Source organism: Haliaeetus leucocephalus, unplaced genomic scaffold (assembly GCF_000737465.1).
Source record: "Haliaeetus leucocephalus isolate CR32 unplaced genomic scaffold, Haliaeetus_leucocephalus-4.0 Scaffold484, whole genome shotgun sequence".
NCBI classification, from domain to species: domain Eukaryota; kingdom Metazoa; phylum Chordata; class Aves; order Accipitriformes; family Accipitridae; genus Haliaeetus; species Haliaeetus leucocephalus.
In genome coordinates, this window is record NW_010972920.1 from 4,385,386 (window position 1) to 4,404,856 (window position 19,471).

Below are 19,471 nucleotides of genomic sequence, written 5' to 3' on the forward strand. Positions count from 1 at the left end.
AAACAACAGCCCCCCCCCCTTCTCCCTCCCCCCCCCCCCCCCAGTTGAATGTCTTTCCTATTAATTCTCATTATTATTAAGTTCTTTATAAATCGCAATGTTGTAGATGTTCTCTTTCAGTGGTTGTATCTGGAAAAAAATATTGCCTTCTCTTAGTCTGGGCCACGCAATCCATGTCTCACATAGTTGCCAATACGAATTTTCCGACGCGGGACGGGAGGCTGCTCTCCCGGCGGGTGACCAGCCTCCCTTCCCGGGTCTGACGGGACGCGTGGGGTGAAGCCCGGCCACCCGCGAGCGCGAGGGTTTGCAGCGGTGGTCGTCTCCCCCTTCCCCTGCAACAATCTCTTTCAATCATTGTCGCCGACACGGGACGCTGGCGGTGGTGTGCGCCGAGGGTGGGGACGCGGGGCGCCGGGCGTAAAAATCATAACTGCCCTGCCGAACCGAAGTTGGCAACTATGAGTTTATTTCCACGTCATTCTGTTTACTTGGAATTTGCACTACACATGTTGTGAGTGTATGCTTTATTTATTTGTAGTTTGAAATCCCATGCCTGAAAGAGAAAGAGAAGAAACCCAGTTACCTAGTGTTGTTGACTAACATGGGAAGAGTTGTGACGATTACAGGACGCTGAGATCATCTTCATACACGGTGATGCAATATTTCACTATCATTCCATCAGGAGCCTCTATCCTATAGCAATAAATAACAGTACAGATATGTTTCTAATATACAGTACAGCTACTTGTACTGCTTTCTGAATACTTGAAGAAAATGGTATTATAAATAAGCCTATTAGCTATACCTTTTTACAATCTTGCAGTTTGCGGCAACTAAAGGAGCACACAGAGGCGATGAATGGTGGGATGGTAATAAGACTTCGAGTGTATGAATGACTTGGTTTAAATGGCTTTTTTGGCATTGAAGAAGGTACAAAAGCACTGACCGGATGATTAAGCATAATTTAATCTCCACTGTGATAAAACTTAAGCAATAAACATGGATTTAATAGAGAAATTCTGTTGTTGGAAGTATATTTTTGTTCAAATGAATGCTGTTTATTTTAAAGTACCCGGTGTGTGTGAGTGTATATAAATGTGGATGCTTACTAGGATACACAAATTCTTTCTTCTCAGTGTGTACTGTGAGGCGTGATATGTGTTTGAAATCAAAAATGATTATATTTTGTGAATGTAGATGTATTTCCTGTAGGAGTGTTGAATTAACTGAAAGACGGAATGCTTAACCAGACTTCTTTTTTAAGGCAGTTTAAATTTTTTGAAGTTTATATGAACATTCCTGGTGAAGTGTGGGTTTTTTTTCTGTACATGTTAATTTATACCCATTTCCTAGAATGCAGAACTGAAAGATTTTTCACAGTGAGATGAGATGATTGATTTCTGAGTAGTCTCTGTAGGTATAAACATGTTGCAATTCAGTTGCAAAAAGAGGACGTGGCTCCATTATTAGTTGTATTACCAAATTTCTAGATGGGTCTGATCCACCTCCTCTATAGAAATACCTGTTGTGTTGTGTTCAAAGTTACTTTCTTGTAAGTTCAAATATGATCTGATATTGTAGTTAGTTTTCCATTTCAGCCCCCTGCAGTAATAGAGGAACCTGTATTAGACTAAGCGGGTGGATAATGGTGTGGGGGGAGCAGTTCCACAAAACGTGTCTGACAGGAGGAGAGTAAAATGTGCAAAATTAGCCACTTTTTAGCTGTTCCTGGGGCAGGTGTGCAGAAGTCCATAGGCAGCACAGCATGGCTGTGTAACCTGCAGCCCTCCCGCAGCTTTCTAAATGGGCTTCACTGCTCTCCCAAATATCGGTGTATGAAAAGAAAGGTCATTGGAGCAACTGAGAGAAAATACTCTTTGGGCAAAACTAGCAGACAAGAAATAGGCACAGTAAGAAGTACAGAAGACGTCTGCCACTTGCATTAAGGTTTTCAAAGAAGCTCGAGACACTTGGGCACTCGCCATAGGTTTTGGTATTTTGCTTTCTGATTTCCTTTGAATTGCTCAACGATTCAAGAAGAAAGCAGCTGTAAAAACAAGACAGTTTAATTATCACCTACAGAACTAGGTTCTGGAGATGGTTATCGAGTATTCAGGGTTTAAGGAAATGAATGAATATGCTAGCAGTTTCTTCTTACTCCCCAGATCACTTGCAAAGTCAGGTTTTTGATATGATTCTGTGTTAATCTTTTTGATATTCTTGAAAGATACCACTTTTCATGAGGCTGTTTATGTTCTGATTTTATTCTATGGCATGGTAAGTATGCAGTATTTGCTGTAGTTAGTCTCATCTGTACACCTGTAGTGAAGAGGCACAACTGAAATAGTAGTGTATGCATGCATACATTTAAGCAAAATTTTAGCCCTGTTATTTCCAGGGGGCTAAATTTTTCCCCTTAATTTGTGTGGTTACCTACAAGCGGGTTTATTTGTATATGAAATCTAATATATGTGTGCATGTGTATTAGAAGGTGGCCATTTGATTCCTTTTGAAGCTGAACCATGCTTCATTTGCTTTGGTGATTTTTCAGAAGACATCAGCACTTTTAATAAACTTTGGGGGTTTTTTGGTGTCTTCACAAATGACTCCTATCTTCCTTGCTGTACAACACTAGAGGTGACTAGTGGCCACCAAATAGGAGAAGCGTGATTCTTCTTTCAAGTGACATAATTTTCAACATAAAGATATTGTAATTTTTCCTGCAATGAGATCATATAACTTCTTTGAGATGTGTTTCTGTTTTGGGGGGTGGGGGGAATGTGTGTTTAAAGATGCATATAGCACATCCAGTGTTACACAAGAAATTGCCCATGTTGTTTTAGCTTGTGTATTGGGATAAACGCATATGCTTGCAAAAAGCGGGCTGTAGTATTATCAAATACTTTCATTTGTGGTTCCCTGGGATGGTAATACTCTCTGCTTTCGAAGAAAGAAGGCAACATCTCTAATAAGAAGGTTCAGTTACGTAAATGTGAGAGAAGAGCCTCTAAAGTCATGTTGCTGCTCTTTGTATTAAAGGTCTAGGTGTGTTGCAGAACAAAGGTGAAAGCTACCCTATTGCGCTTGGGTTTTGAAGAGCAGTGTTTGGGGTTTTTTTAACAGTTCACAAGTGGGATGAAGGATTAGGATGACGATCTTGTGAGGGGGAGGAGGAGGAGGGATTTTCCTCAGAGAAATTTCATGTTTGCCTTCTGTGAATTGTTTTATTACAGAACAGTAAAAAAAAACAAATAATAATTTTTTTTTTTATTCTGGTCCGGCAGCACTGGTAGGAGAGAGGTAGCTATATTCAGGAAGACCATAATTCCTTCCTTTCGTTTGGATAATTACAACATTTTACAAACAACAACCCCCCACACACACTGCACCCCACCCCGGGGTATATTTTGGTACATATTCCAAATCTGCACTGTGGGTAACAATGGGAAAACTTCCCTCTTTGCCATAGCAAGCAAATGTTCCTGTGTTTCAAGGTGAAAAATCTAGCAGCGATTGGTGTTGATGCTCAGCCAGCACTGAAATCAGCCAGCTTATTGAAGGAATGTTAAAAAGGCATGTTGAAAAATACACGTGTAACTCCAGACTGCATACGGAATCACGATACCAAGTCTGAGGTTTTACTCACCTGTTTGATCAGTACCATTTATTCTGCATTGAACAGAAAAGGCAGTCTTAAAACAAACGGGATTAATCTTCTGAGACAGCCTTCTGCTGTTGTTTGGTAAATACTGCAGACCAATTGGGGCTAACTTATCCTAATGAAAATTATACCTTTCAGTGGTATAAAACTGATTTATCTAGGGGTGTGGGTGTGTTTGCCCTTCTAAACAAAAAACAATGGATGCTAAATTTTCAATGTAAAATAACAAAAATCGGAGCATGTCATACCTCTGGGTCTTCTCAGTTATTCTGTGATGAAACAAAAATTGGTTAGAAAAGATTGTATTTCACATGTGTTGAGGGGACGGAAGCTTAAACAATAGTTAGGGAAATTTCAGAAAGTATTTGCTGGAAGTTACTCTTGTCTTCTTGTGTTCCTTGTGGCTAGGAGGGAACATTAGGTTTATATTATTTAGGTATTATATAGGAGTTAGAAAAATGGAGAGACATGGAATACCAAAACTTCCTTGGGATGTCATTGTGAGCCATTTCAGGAATTGCTCCTTAGAAGAAGTGTTGTACATTTCAGCATGAATTGGGGAAAATTGCATTGAAGGATCTCTTGATTAAAATGTGTCAACTTCATGTTTGAACCACAAACAGCACAAACTTTCAATGAGATTAGAAGTGCTGTCACGAAAGTACTGGTCTATGAAAGATACAGGCAAAAGCATCAACTTAACAGCATAGTTGCACTGCATGGAGCATTAATTGGCTTTTTAATGTTAGTATAATTATATGTTAATGAAATAATTGTATGTCTAGGTGTAAGAACTGAGGCTGGTGAGGAGTGGTTACTAAAGCAAGAAACAACATACACTCTAAGTTTTTGCAGATGAGCGTGAAGATTTTTGGCAGTCAGATAGTCTAATGCACACACAGTGGTATTTTTAAACGAGATGTTTTTCACTTGTCTACCCAGGTCCTCGGGGCCCTCTTCTCTATAATACACGGTTTGTGATGCCGTAGTCAACTTGTCGTAAAATGAGTGTTTGTGTAGCGTCTTCATCTCGCTGTTAAGATTTGTCTGATTCTTTCATTGAAGATGTCCTGCCGTCTATTGAGTTTGCTGCCTAACTGCCACCTTAATTTTTATGATTCACCTCAAACTTTGTATTGGGTATCTCTCATTTATACAGGTTATTATCGGTCACCATTCAGCAGTCCAAGGCGCTGAGTAACTGTTCAGTCCTTGCTCCCAGCACAACCCCTTCTCAGCATATTGCAGAAACAACTTAAAAAAAAATCTCTTATCAAAGTTCTGCCACCTTCAGGGCATTTCTCTGGATCAGACTTTGAGACCTTTCACTCGTACAGTACTTGATAGAGAAGAAATAATTTTGGATGCTGGCGTATAAGAAGGTTTTTGCTTAAGGGTACTCACACCAATTAACACACGCAGATGCTTGATCATCTGCTTTGGCAAACTTAGATTTTCTTGCAGATACACAGTTTAAACTGGCTTTATTATGTTGCTGCTTGTAGTTTTCTGTGAATGTTCCTAAAACAGTTTTAAATGGCAAGACATCTGTACAGGCAAACCCTCGGGAGCGAATGTCCCAGCTTCGCTGCAGTCGTAGTTGCAGGCGTGGGATTCCTGTTGCCTTTCTTTTTCTTCCCTGGATGGGGAGACAGAACGCTGTCAAAATTCGTTATAAATTAAGATGATCTCAAGTCTGCATGTAGACGTTTTTATTTCAGATTAAGAGACTGGAGTACACCTCACAATTGGTACATCTCTGTAGCAATAGTGATGCTACAGGAGATGGAGGGGGAGTTATGCTGGTGTGCATCCGTTCATCTTGTTTTGCTTGTGATTTGATTACTGCATGACAAAACCAAATTTTAGTAGAGTTTTATATAATGCATTATCTGAATTCCATGGAAATAAACATTTTTACTACATTCCTGCATATTTAAGAATCACCTAGGACAAACTGAAGGTCAGAATTATAATTTATTACCTATGTTTCTAGTCTTCGTTATGAAAAAATAAAATCTTGTTCGTCTCGTAGAACTGGGAGGTTACTTATAAGGACTGTGAGGTAATGTAGCTAAATACACAGGTATAGACAGTTTCCTCCTTCACAGAGAAATCTTTCACCATGGAAAACAAATTGGTGAAACTGAGATTAGGAAACCGTGGAGGGGTGGGGGTGAAAATGAAGTGTTTCTTTTGAAATCGGGAAGAATTCCTTGTCTCACTTTGCCTGACACAGTGTTGCACTGGCTGGGCAGTGCAGTGTAATAATTAACTCGGGAGAGATATAAGCAGCATTTTATGTGTTTATCTATGCTGGTGTTACAAGAAAATGCAGAATTGCATCAGTTGTTCAAAACCAGAAGGGGCAAAGGTGATGTAGGAACTGCTGACCCCACTCGGTACCGTGGGCACGAAGGTGAAGGAGAGAGGAAACTTTGAGTAAGTGGCTGGTTTGAGATGAGCTGCAAGCAGTTGGTATAAAAACATTCACCATCCTCTTGGATGTCTTTAATGCATGCATCAGCCCAGTGTTGAGAGATAACCCAGTGCAAGTAAACTGATGAGAAGCTTCTCCGAGTCCTTGGGTTTTGGCTGCTCTCGACAGATAAAATGGACAAAAGATAGTTCCAGAAATGGAGAAGGAGAGGAATGGTAATTGTTCGGCCTGAGGGAAAACGAGGGATTAAAAAAAGATGTGTGTTGCACCAGTACGAGGCTGGAGTAACGACTGCCTCAACGGAACTGTGACACGATAAACCTGATGTAATGAAAGGATCGAAAATAATAGTACGCGAAAGCAAAATTGAACTCACCCATGTGCCTTTCCCGATGAAAAGGAACTCACAAGAAAATTAAAGAGCAGCACATTTAAAACTGATTCATTAAAATGTGGTATTGCATGATATGCAATTAATCTGAGCTGTTGCCATGTGGCCAGTTCTGCAGCCCTCGGCACAGGAGGGACATGGACCTGGTGGAGTGGGTCCGGAGGAGGCCACAAAAATGATGAGAGGGCTGGAGCACCTCTCCTATGAGGAAAGGCTGAGAGAGCTGGAGTGGTTCAGCCTGGAGAAAAGGCTCCAGGGAGACCTTAGAGCAGCCTGCCAGAACCTAAAGGGGGTTTATAAGAAAGATGGAGACAGGCTTTTTAGTAGGGCCTGTTGCCATAGAACAAGGGGTAATGGGTTTAAACTAAAAGAGGGTAGATATTGAGTAGATGCAAGGAAGACATTTTTTACAATGAGGGTGGTGAAACCCTGGCACAGGTTGCCCAGAGAGGTGGTCAATGTCCCATCCCTGGAACCACTCAAGGTCAGGTTGGAGGGGGCAACCAGATCTAGTGGAAGATGTCCCTGCTCGCTACAAGGGTGTTGGACTAGGTGACCTTTAACGGTCCCTTCCAACCCAAACTGTTCTGTGATTTTATAATTTAATACAAGGCTTCAGCAATAATCAAGAATCACAGAACGGCTTGGGTTGGAAAGGGCAACCCTTTTTTGTTGTAGATGCCCAAATGTTGCAGATATGTGATGAATATGTAAGATTCTATTCTGGCTGAAGCTAAAAGGTTGCAGACCTTCCTACCTGCTCAAGATGTGAGAAAAGAAATCGCTAACCAGAACTGAGAAGCAAGTTTCCCATTTGTTAATGCAAAGCTTTGGACTTTTCCCTGGTATCTCAGGTATTGCTTGCTTGGAGACAAATTGCTAGGCTTGGTATTTAAGTTTCAGTTAAGGGCTGAATCTGCAGTGGTATTGTATCGGGCTTTAAAGATCATTAATCAGATTTTGCATGGCAAGTTTCGACTAAGTATTAAACCCCCATAAAGTGAGGGAAGAGGTGCTAGATCTCCACTTTGGATGGTTCAATAATTTTTTTTTTTCTGTTGTTTGTACTTCTCATAGGGTGGCGAAGGCTTATAGGGTCATTTTCAAAGGTCATTGTGGAAAGATGCACTGAATTCCTCTGGCAGCTTCATAGGAAGAAAATGTTCTCACTCGAAACACAAACAACTTGTTTACTTCTTCAAACTAAGAAGATATGTGATAATCTCACATACAGGCTTTGAATAAATTCCCTTCTTTGACTCCTGTGAGATTTAGAGCAAGAAAAAGATTTTTCAGCTTCAGGAGACACCCACTGAGAAAACTCTTCATAAAGACAGCAAATATATCTAGAAAAAATAGAGTTCTATAAGGAATTAAAGCACTTGCCTACATTTATAAGAGGTTCTTCTCTGTTGTGCCTTATTTTCTAGTCTTAGCCTTTATGCCTCTTTTTCTATACGTTTCTGTATCTTCCCTTTTTAGTGCAGCAACCGTTCTCGCAGTATAGTGAAACTGTATACTTTTTGTGCGTATCAAGTGTTGATTTGCCACTTTGCCAAAGCCCCTTGGCATTTTTGAGGTCCCCGTGGTCCTGCTTTCCTGGATAACGCTCTTGGAGGTCCCATAAGTATGCCAGAAGCTGTTCCAAATAGCTCCGTGCCAGTTCGGCTTGTCTGGAAAGCTTAGGTAGCTCCTATGTACCCCTTACGTCCTGGCTGCGCTCTCTTGGCTTTCTGGTGGAGGGGGACTGTTGCCCCAGGGAACGTTTCCAAGCTCAGATCTAAGACCATGAATTTGGTCGTTTGGTTTCGTTGCAGGTAACACCTTTCAACGCTGCGAGCCTCACCTGTAAGCTTACTGGTGAAAGAAATGTTTATTTTGCCTTTCCTTTCTGTTGGTTTTGGCTCTGCAGCTTCTGTCTGACAGTCCAGAAGAAGGTGTGATGTTGGATCTTTTGGCGGCGCTGAAAAAAGCGTGACAACGAGGAGACACATGAATTAAAAACTTGCATTACTGGAAAAAGAAAGACAAACGTTACAGGTTTTTTATTAGATAAAATCATATGGAATTTGTAGTCTGATTGAGTGCAGGGTACAGCGAAGGCAACCATTGTTTTTTTTCCTGGATCTCATAACTCGTTACTTAGGTGCAAGAGCTTTTTATGTTCCTTTTTAAGGGCTCCTTGCCGCTGGCCACTCATTCTGCCACAAACTGCAGCTCGCTGCCTCCTCACTTGTGCAGACGCATCTTTTTTGTGGAGCTGCACCGTAAACAAAACCAGTGAGAAGATCCAGGTTGAAAATAACCCTGTGGAAATAAAACCTAGGTCATTCCCTGTTTGTTTTGTCTTGTTTCTTTTTCAGAGCAGCCTTACAAAAGCAAATGGAGCAATGAAGAAAGCAATGGGTAAGGAATGGCATGTAATGAGGGGCAGGGACTGTGTGACTCCATGCTTTTGCCGAAAAGGCAAATGAATCCACACCTGTGTGTGGCACTTAAGATTCCTGAAAGACTCATCAGCTTCCTTAATTTTTTTTTTTTAATTTTATTTTTGTAAGTATGTAGTTAGTGGACATAAAGGGAAGAGCACTTGAAGGCAACAACAGGAAACTTTCCAGCATATCCGTGGGACCACTGATGGGATTGCTGTAGAAAGTTTTTGAAGTAGTGAAGAAAAAAAAGCTTTTAGTGAAGAAGGTTAAAGTAACATTATGGATAAGACAACTTTCTTTAAGTCATAAACAAATTGTCATCACTGATCAGATCGTATAAAAGCGACTTGCTTTGGGACAGGTTATTGCCAGACCTGTGACAAACTTCTTTGCCACTAGCTTCTTTCGTCATTACCTAATCCTCAGGAAATATCCCGTTCTTGGCTTTACAGGGTCCTGAGAAAATCTGGGGAGTCTCTGTGCAGGTGAGAGACCAAGACTCTTCTTCCTCTTCTGTATGCCGGGGTCCTTTGGATGGGGAAGGGCCACAGGCAGCTCCTGCCGGCATCCCTTGGGATCCCCTGGCCTCTTGTGAGCATCTTGGATCACACCAAAGGAGTTGGGGTGATGCTTTCTGCTTTTGTGGGTGTACTTTGGCAGAGCTGGGTGACTCAGGGGTGAGAAGCAGGTATTTAGCCGTGGCTGGTGCTGCTTCCCTGCTTGCCTTTCATCATAGTGCCCAGTCAGACCGGGATGGCCATACGTCAACGTTTTGCGAGTGAGTAGGTCAAGTGAGCACTTGTTCTTCTCAACTGTTCATCGACCTTCTCCCTGGCTTCTTCCATCTGTTGTTTTATGGGGAAGAAGGGGAAGAATGGACAACCCAGGGAGGAAGAGCAAGTATGTTGCCACCTTCTCCGTTCTCTGTTTCTCCATCATATGGTGTGAGGAGCATGTCCGTGAAAGCTCGCGGGACTTCAAGTCTAGGGCTGTCCCGCCATGGCACTGGGTGTCTTTCTAATCTGTCTGCCTCACGCTCCACCTATGTCCTTGAGCCCTTTTTCAGATCTTTGTCCTCCCAAAAAAGTGCACCCTGTGGCCCTCCTCTGGCCAAGGATGCAATCCTCAGCAGTGTGCAGAAGTTTTCCCATTCTGCTCCAGGACAGAAGGGATATTTCTACCGCGCACTGGTTGATCTTGGGTGATGTTATGTTCTGTGGAGGGGGTCCTCATGGATCCCCCTCATGTCCTCCCCTCTCTCACCCGCATCACTCCCTTGTGCTCTTGGTTGTGATCAAATATTGCCACAGATGTTCCTGACTGTCATTTTTGAGCTATTTAGTGAGTTTTAGACCCGTACCATTTTGTGCAACATCTTTTGTTTTTATGTATGTATCTGCAACTTACCAGCTTGATGTCTCACCTCTATTAAATGTGATCTTTCTCTGCAATAGGAATTTCTGGGAATTAGCAGCTTACTCGTTTCCTTATGTTGCAAAGAAATATGCTAACGATACCACTACATTGCTCCGTCTTTCCCTCAGTGTCATTAGCAGCCAGGTCTCCTGTCGAGGGTGATGCAGGAGATTGCGGGTGCCATGTGCCATGCAGGAGCCCTCGAGGACAGGGTGCTGGGACGGCCGTGCTGCAGATGCCTGCTGGGAGGAGACACCCCTTTTCTTGTACCGAAGGTTGGGAACATTGGCTAAATCCCAGGACGGGAGTGGGGAATAAAGGAGCGGTGAGTGTGGGTGGCATGTGAGCATGACCAGAGACTGCCTAGCTGTTCGGGTCAAGTTAAAACGAAAATACCATCGTTCAGGTTGAGGGGCTTCAGGAGAGTACTTATTTGTTTAAGCGACATAATTTCTGCCACTCTCTTTTAAGATTCATTTCCCAGGCCTCTAGTCCTCTGACTGTAAACTATCCGTTTCACCTGCATTCTAGGCCGAGTTACCTGAATCACCATGATCTTCATAAAAAGAAGGCAAAGTTGTAGGTCCACCTTCAACGTCCATTGGAGATCTGGGTGTCAAGAGATAGGTCTTTAAGCCTCCCATACCTGTGTGGTTCAGAAATTTCTCAGTACAGAACAATTAGATCTCAGGCTGGGAGATCTGCAGGAACACTGTGTCCAGTCCCTGCTAGTACAGGACCAAAACCAGGTATGTTGTGTGTTGCCTTTGAGAGATTATTATCCATTTCAAGAGACCAGTCATGCAAAACGAACCAGTATACTTGTTATTTACAATTTTTTTGTGTGTGTCAGCCCTATTCAATTCAGTTGAGCCAAATACCAATATTCCTACAAATACTGAAGCACTGCTGCCCTCTCCCTCTCCTTGCTGCCTTTATTTGTGTTTTCCTCCTCATGCTTGGCCTCACTCCGAAAGAAATCTGGAGACACAACGACCTCCCCAAAAAGTCCCTGCTCAACGGGAGCTCACCTCCACCTCCCCAGCACCGACGCCGTGAAATGCCGATGTGGAAGAAAAGCAGGCAGAGAGGTTACGCGTGTGGGAAAGGGGGGAAGAGGGTGCTGCCTTCATCTGTTAGGTTGTGAAATGAGGTGTTGAGTACTGGGTACGCCTTTTGTGCTGCTTGGGTTTTGTGGTTAGATTGCTACAGCGGGTGCTTGGCTCTCTGCTTAACAAACTTAAGACCGGATCAGTAGCCGAGGAAGTGCTTGGCAAATATCCACCTCCCCAAGAAGGGCTCTTAACAGAGATGCACAAGATAAAATCTTCGGATTTGCTGGATTTACAGGAGGAAGGAGCTGTCAGGAAACGAGCCCTGAAATCCTCATAAAACAGAGGTGGAGGGGGCTGTGAGGTCCAGGGGCAATGGCTGGGGAGTTATGGTATCTAGGGTATTTTTGGGAGTTGAGGTTGCCGTGGTCTCAAGAAAGCTCTTCTGCAGAGGTCAGATGGGTTGCAAGGTAGTCGCTTTTAAGGCTGAAGAGGTCACGCCTGACCAGCCCTTTGGGGTCAAGGTTGCCTTGTTTCGCACAAGTGCTGCGTGTCGCCCGCACGGTGTTTGAATGCTGCTCTTTGCTCTAGGCGTTGCCAAAACCCTTGATCTTGGGGAGGGGTGGTGGTGATGACCACGGGTCCGTCCTGTCCCTCTACGCAGCTCAGGCAGGGCCGGGACAAGTCGCCGGAGAAGTTGGGCTATCCCCGGCCATGGGAACATCTGAGGTGGGAGCTGGCTGGGAACTCGCAACCGAGCATTTTGTGAAAGGGACAAAGTGGATTTGTTGAGGTTGAAGGTATCAGTTTCGGGAAAGGAGAGGCCAATTCCCAGCTTGTTTACCCAAAAGACAAAGGCTAGGAGGAGCTACGATAATACAGCAGCGTAACAGAGAAAAAGACTTGGGAAGGTATTTTAGCCAAAGAATGATGCTGAGGCAAAACCAGACGGGTAGAAGTTAGCCAGGGGAATATTTAGGTTGGTAATTTTCTAAGTTTATCATGCAGGACCAGAACAGTCTTTTAAATGGAGTTACAGGAGGAAAATGCTTCTTGGTTTCACCCTGGAGCTCAATAAACTTGCAGCCTGCACCTCCTGCCACAGATTTGGATGGAAAAACCCTTTCCACGTCTTGATTTCTAGGCATTTCTGGGTTTGGAAATAAGTTGGCAAAAAGTTTGCAGTGCTGAAAGAGTCTGCTCTTTGATTTCCTAGCATAACCTTTGCTTCTCTCTGCTCTCTGTCCCTATCAAAGGATAGCTTTCCTCAGTAATGCATGCTATTTTGCTTTAAAAAACACATTTTGAAGTGCCTAAACCTAAACAAAACATGCTGATCAGCCTAAGCTGGTATTTTTCTTTAAACTCCCAGTTTATGGCATTTTTTTTTTTAAATTTGTGTCCCTCATTTAGAAATAAGCTTTTCTTGGTTTTGAGGGTGAGGAGGAACAACAAATGTAGGCATCCCTGCCCGTGTGCTTGCATCCTTGTGCATCTCCGCATCCGCGCATCCCGGTCCTCTCCACCAGCCTCTCCACGGTGGCTGGAGCTGCTCTTTTCAAGGGCTAGAAACACTGGCATCCCACGGGGGACGTGGCGGGGGACTGGGTTCCCTCAGCAGGACTGCTTTCCCTGCAGGCAGCCTGTTAGAAACCCACTGCTGGTTTTTTTTCTCTCCTCTTTTTTATTTTTTTTTTCTTTCCCATTTTCTCCCCATGCCGCTGGCCTTGGCCGGGGCTGCGCTGCCACCTGGTGTCGCGGCCGGGGGAGGGAGCCGGCAAGGGGGGGGGTGCTGGGAAAAGAAGGGCTTTTCTTCTGTTTCTTGGGGAGATAATAACTTAAAAAAACCCCAAACCAAAACCCCAAACCCCACACCAACAAACAAATAACACCCCCAAACCAAAACCAAACCAAAATTGAAGCAGGATGACATTGGTAGCATCTCCCAGAGAGCGGGACCTGCATCATTTGGAGGAGGTTTTGATTAGATGTTATTATGTATTCTTTACATTATTATTAGATAGTTCAGTGGGATTTGAGCCCTTCTGCAGTATGCTATCCCTGTCCCTTCCCCTTGTCCCTTCCCCTTGTCCCTTCCCCTTGTCCCTTCCTCCCCCCATCCCTATCCCTCCTGTTTGCCTAACGTCCCAAACTCTTTGCAAACCTCCTGCCTGCCTCCCTGCATCCCCTGGCCAGTGCCACCCCAGCTGCAGGCCAAGGCACTGTGGGTTTTTGGGGGGGTCCCAACCCAGGGGGGGTCCCAAGCCGGGGTCTCTGTGGTCTCTGCTTCGGTTCCGCTGCCGGCAGATGAAATGCCCCTGCGGTCAGTGTAAGGGACAGTGCTTCATCCTCCGACTTTGGGCCACTAATGCTTTCTAGAAAGTTGATACGCTTGTCAAATGTACGTAACATTAAATACGGATAATGTGAATGATGCCTATAATTAATAAAGTGGAGCCCTCCATGTCCACGTGTTACCTTTCTACCACGGGATCACTGGCGTACAGATTTGCTTTCTCATTAATTTGACATATTTACATCAACCGGGCTGTGCCTGTCTCTGAGGGCAGAATTAGGCCTTTGCTGTCAGAGGCAAAAAGCGTAGCCGTTAATATGCCTGACTTTGGAGCTGAAGGCTGGCGAGAGATAAAGATAATATTTAGTTTTCCTTAGCAGAATATGAAATTACTCTCTTTTACAAGAAATCTGCCTGGCAAATGCTAGCTGCTGGTTTTGGGTCTTGCTGGTTTCTGGGATGGTGCCACATCTTCAAAGAGTGAATGAGCATTTTCCCTCGTACAAAATCCTGGCAGAGCCTTGCTCCTGAGTAATTGATGCTCAGGGTGAATTTCCAGGACAGAGGGATGAATCACAACCGTCTTTCAGAAGCATAAACTAACAGGATCGCTCCTGTTTCCAGTCTGCTTCACCCTAAATAATCAGCCTGCATCAGCCCGCAGCACCTTGTGACAGCCACCGTTGACCTGCGATGTACCCGACTGCGGTTTTGAACGAGTGCTACTACTGCAGAAGTGGAATTTTGGGGACTAAATAACACGGACTCCAGCTCTGCAAAAATAAAAAGAAAGCAGTGCTCCCTCTTCCAGCCTTGTCCAGGCTTTTCTTCCCAGTGCACTGGGGATATGTTCAGAGATGCCGTTTTGCAAAAAGCCGGATAATACTGAGTGCCGTCTGTAACTGAATACAAGGTGGCAATTCAGTGAGATGTTTCTGTTGATGCCGTAAAACACAAAAGCACAATTCAAGTGAAGCAGCCGAATCTCGGGGATGAAATTGCAGCCCGTGCATTGTGCCGAGGATGGGGCCTTGTTTTGCTCATCTGCTGCAGCTCTGCAGTGTTTTCAGTTTTAAATCTGAAGGAAAGAAAATCAGGATGTAGATGCAGCTGTGAAAGGAGTTACTGATGGCAACGAAATGTGATATAAAAATATAACCGGGTTGTGCAGGCAGAGATTTATTTTGGATGGGGGAATCAGGTCCATGCATGCAAGCATGGACCTAAGTTACTCATTTGTCTCATCTACCAGGGAAGTCAGCCTTAAGAAATAAGGGCGAGGTGCCGTGCTGTCTCCTTTAGCAGGGTTGACTTTAAGGTATGCAAGGTTGTGTCTTGCCCCTTAATCGTGCTGCATCCTCACTCTCAAAGAAGGTGTGCATGTTTTTAAACTGTATTGCTCCCCTCTTCTTTATTTTTTTTATTTATTGAGGAATTCCTCACCTTCCTGGGTGAGAAATGAGCACGTTTTCTCAATGTATTTTCCTTTGCTGTCGGATGCAAAAGTAGCGTAGATTGTATAATCAGGTCCTAAGTACTGAAGGACCGTTGCCATTTCAAGACTTTAGTGTATTCCTTTCCTCTGTCCTTACTCAGGAAAGGTGCAAATGAGTCACGGAGTGGAAGTCACCGAATATTGCAAATAATATTTTGCTCCTGACAAATTAACACGCTAACCTCCTCAAGGCAACTTTGAAGGTTGTTCAAAGCATCGGTGGCATTGTTGAATTGCTTTTCTATTACATTCATCTTCAACCTGAAAGGATTCTGCAATAGTTTAAAAAAAAAAAAAAGTGAGTTTAAAGTTTAAAGGCTCAGGAGGAATTCTGCTCAACTGGACCTTGCTCATTACAAAGTACCTGGGAATGTTTTGTTTCATAGCGATGCCCTCTTAAAGAGCTGTTATTTTACAGCAAGACAAAACAGCTGCAGTAGTTTAGTCTGTGTGGTGTAAAACCAAATTAAGCTGTCAGAGTTTGCTCCTTGTCTAAAGGCTGTATCCTGAAGGCTGCGGCAGAGCTTGGCAGAACCGGGGGGAATCCACAAAGCGGGGGGAAGGTACTCCAGGTTTTATAGCTTAAGCGGCACCTCAGGTCTTTTATCAGCAGAGATGAATCAGACCATCACAGAAGTGAAGGGTTTTAATACCAACTTCTTATTTCAACTTAACCCTTATACAAACTGTCGTGCCACATCAGTGCAGTTTATTGTGAGGAGATTCATGTGGCAGATATGATTCCCCCAAGGACATGTTTCCTCCTGATTTTGTTCGTAAATATGTGGTTTTGTTCTAGCAATGCTTTTTGCTTCAAGCTTCATCAATACAGTGGGATATTTACCCATACCAGACTGTGCTATTTGACTGCTTATATAAAGGAAAAAATTATTGCAAAGAAGATGAAAACACATCCTCGGTATAGCCTGAAGCTCCAGGGGCTAGCTTCTACTCAAAAAACCATTTAGCGTATTAGAAAAGCTGCAGTGCAAAGACAAAAGCTGCAAACGTGCAGGTCCATCCCTGCATTTGGGACAGGATAGAAAGGTTTGAAAAAACACAGGGCCTAACTCTCCTGCTGACCTCAGTGGAGGTGTTCCTGAATGACACGAGTGAAATCCTCACCCTTCTGAAGTGAATTCAACCTTTAAAAGTTCTTAAGTGCAGGTACTATCTGTATTAAACCGCGGCCACTAAATGTTTGTCACGTGCAGTAAAACTGCATGGGGCCAGGTAATTGGTGATAGAGGTGTTTTTAAAAACTTTTAATACATTCTGCATTGTCAGTTGGCATTTTAATAGGCTGGAAGTTTAATCTGTAAAAATGTGTGTCAAGTGCTTGATAAGTATAAATTGCTGAACAATATGTGAGGCTGGAGGATGCAGGAGAGAGACGTTTCTGTCTTCCATATTGAGGAACTGGACTGTGAAATTAAGCACATGGTTTTGCAACCTTGTTATTTTGCGTTTCATTTTTTGGAGTTCCATTGCTGTGGACATATTCAATTTATGAAGACACCCAAAGAGACAAGAAATCCCTTGTGACAAAGACAAAAAGCAAACAAATGGAAAAGCTATAGGAAGGATGTTGAAGAGTGCAGGGATCTGGTATGACTTTCGAAAAGCCCTCGAGAAATCCAAATGTTATCCCAATGACATATAGGGTACTGCATCTTTTTTTTTTATCTTCAGGAAGGATAAATATAGGAAATATCCTGTTTTTCAATACAAGGCAGAAAACATTCCCGAACACATGCCCTCCCTGCCTTGCCCTGGCACACTGATGGCATGCCCTCCCCGCTGAGGCGGTCTCGGGTGTACCTTCCAGGGCAAACTGTGGGGTCAGACAAGAAATAACGGGCTTAATTTGCAGTGAGAAAGGTTCTGGTGAGGCGTGAGGAAAGCTGTGTAACGTCAAGGCCAGCGAGGCGCTGCGAGAGCTTGCAGGGAGGGCTCTGGTGTCAGGAATTGTCTCTGATTATTTAAGACAGATGGGTCAGGTACCTTTCTGCAATGCTATAGGTGCAGCTGAACTTGGTCTGGGGCTAAAGGATGGATTAAGTGACCTCTCATGGTCTATTTCTTTCTCCAGTTCCTTGATGATTAGAGAGGGACTTCCCTGGTCTCTCTCCTACAGGCTATTGCTCATCCCACTACCAAATAATGTCACTGAGTCTTTCGTCTGCAAGGGGCTGCATGTCTATAGCTTTCTTCCCCACGCGTGAGTTTCAAATCTTTTCATTATTATCTAATTATGTTAATGTTAAAACAATAATCTGTTGCATTTTTTTCTGATTATTTTGCAAAAAAAACCCAAGAGAAAAATAATCCTGCTCCGCAGCATTCGTGATCTACAGGTTGGATAACAGATAAATCAAGACCCAAAGTTTTAAGTGAAGGAAGGCAAGGGGGTAGCCTGGACTGAATGATGCTGAATAGAGATGAAGAAGATAGATCACGGTTTGGAGAAGTCAGTCACATATATTGAAATAATGTAATTGTGGTGTTTTCTGGGCTCTTGGTATAAGCAGAAAGCTAAACCTAGGCCTGGCAAAATTTCTGATTAACAGTAGTAGTCTGTAGCCGAAGCTTTGGGAAACAGAATAGGAAACAAAGCTTTTACAGACTATCCTGCTCATGCCATGTCCATCAATCTGTGCATTAACATCTTTCTAGGCATCAAGCCACATGTGCCCCAGTGCGTTTACCCCCAGCTGATGGCTCCCCTGATAGTTGTGTAGTTCCTGCTTGCATCTATTGATATTTTTTTCGGGAGTGATAGAACTTCCACTGATCCCACTGGACTGTTTGTGAAGAAGTGCTCCCTGTGATTTCTAACCTGCAAAGGGCTCTTTCCACAAGTTCCCCCCCAGTCCCTGTGTCATCAGCAGGTATTTGCTCCCTTGCCACCTTCTCCAGACTGGAAGTCTTGTTTGGCCACCAAAAGGTTACCTCGGGGCTTTTTTCTAAGCAGAAGAGTCCTGCTTTGCTTTGTTTCTCTTCCAGTGGAAACTGTTCAATGCCGCTTCTGACACTTGTTAGCCTTTTGTCTCTGTTTTCTTCTTCTCTGCACCTTTTTTTTGAGACTTTCTGCAAGAGCTCCCCGCCTGTTGGGGTGGTGCTTATAGAGGGGGACACCTGAGCACATGTGGGAGGACAGAAACGGTCCTGGGCACTGTCTGTTCCTGCCAGGGTTATATTGTACCTTCGCAGATGTTTCAGATTAGCAAAATTTGCTTTCCCCGTGTAGGAAAACGTGACTTTCACAGGCTTTAAACTTTGGTTTAGTATTAGCATTATATCAAAGTAAATGGGGTGTATAATAAACAGTGATGCATAGAGGCTTTTCTGGTCATTACACTAAGCTAGGAAAATAGCCGTTCTTACACTGCTTGACTGAAATGTTGACGGCTTAAATAATTTTACTGGCCAAAGGCTTTGAGAAAAATATTTTGTCAAATTCCTGATTATAACAAAGAAGTAGAATAGACTGCACTCCCCAATTACAGAAGTAATTTCAATCACTCTTCTACAAAAGGAGTACTTAGAAAGACAGCTGACATCTAACTAAATCCAAATGTAAACCAGAGATTTCATGCTGCTCGTGAAATGGGAGCCTGTGGCGTTTGCAGCTGAGGCACACGAGGGAATATAAAATTTCGACATGGAAGATGTTTTCGGTAACATCCCCATTTACAAAGTGTTCTGCCACATTTTGGAGATGGACCAACTAGATTATAAAGAAAAGGTTCATTTACCCTGGATGGATGGCACTTTCTAAAATAAAATGTCATCAGATAGATTTTTATCTGACACAGAAGCTACCTTGTAGACAAGGTCTTCACGATGGATGAATCTGGAGCTCCGAGCCTCAGCAATTTGGCAGGTCTCGCAAGATGACCAGAATTTCACATACTGCAGCTATTTTCTCGGTGCTTTAGCACATCCCACAGCCGTTGCATGAGTATCTGTGCAACACGAGTGTGCTCCAGGGATCTGGTGGCCTCGCAGTCTGTCTGGGGCAGTTTGCCTAATGTTTCTTAGTGAGGATAGATAAAAACACGGGGAGGTGCATATTCATCTCCTCTGCCATATCCTCCTTCATACTCCTGGCACCACCAGTTAAGGATGACAGAGCTCAAAACCCGTTAGAAAAGAGTCTAGAAAATGTGTTCCCAACTCTACCACAGGTTTCTGTGCATTTAAAACCTTAGCAGAAGTTGTTCAGCCTCCCCAAGCAGGGGAGTATTGATCCGCTGCACGCTTGCTCTCCAGCACGTTAGCC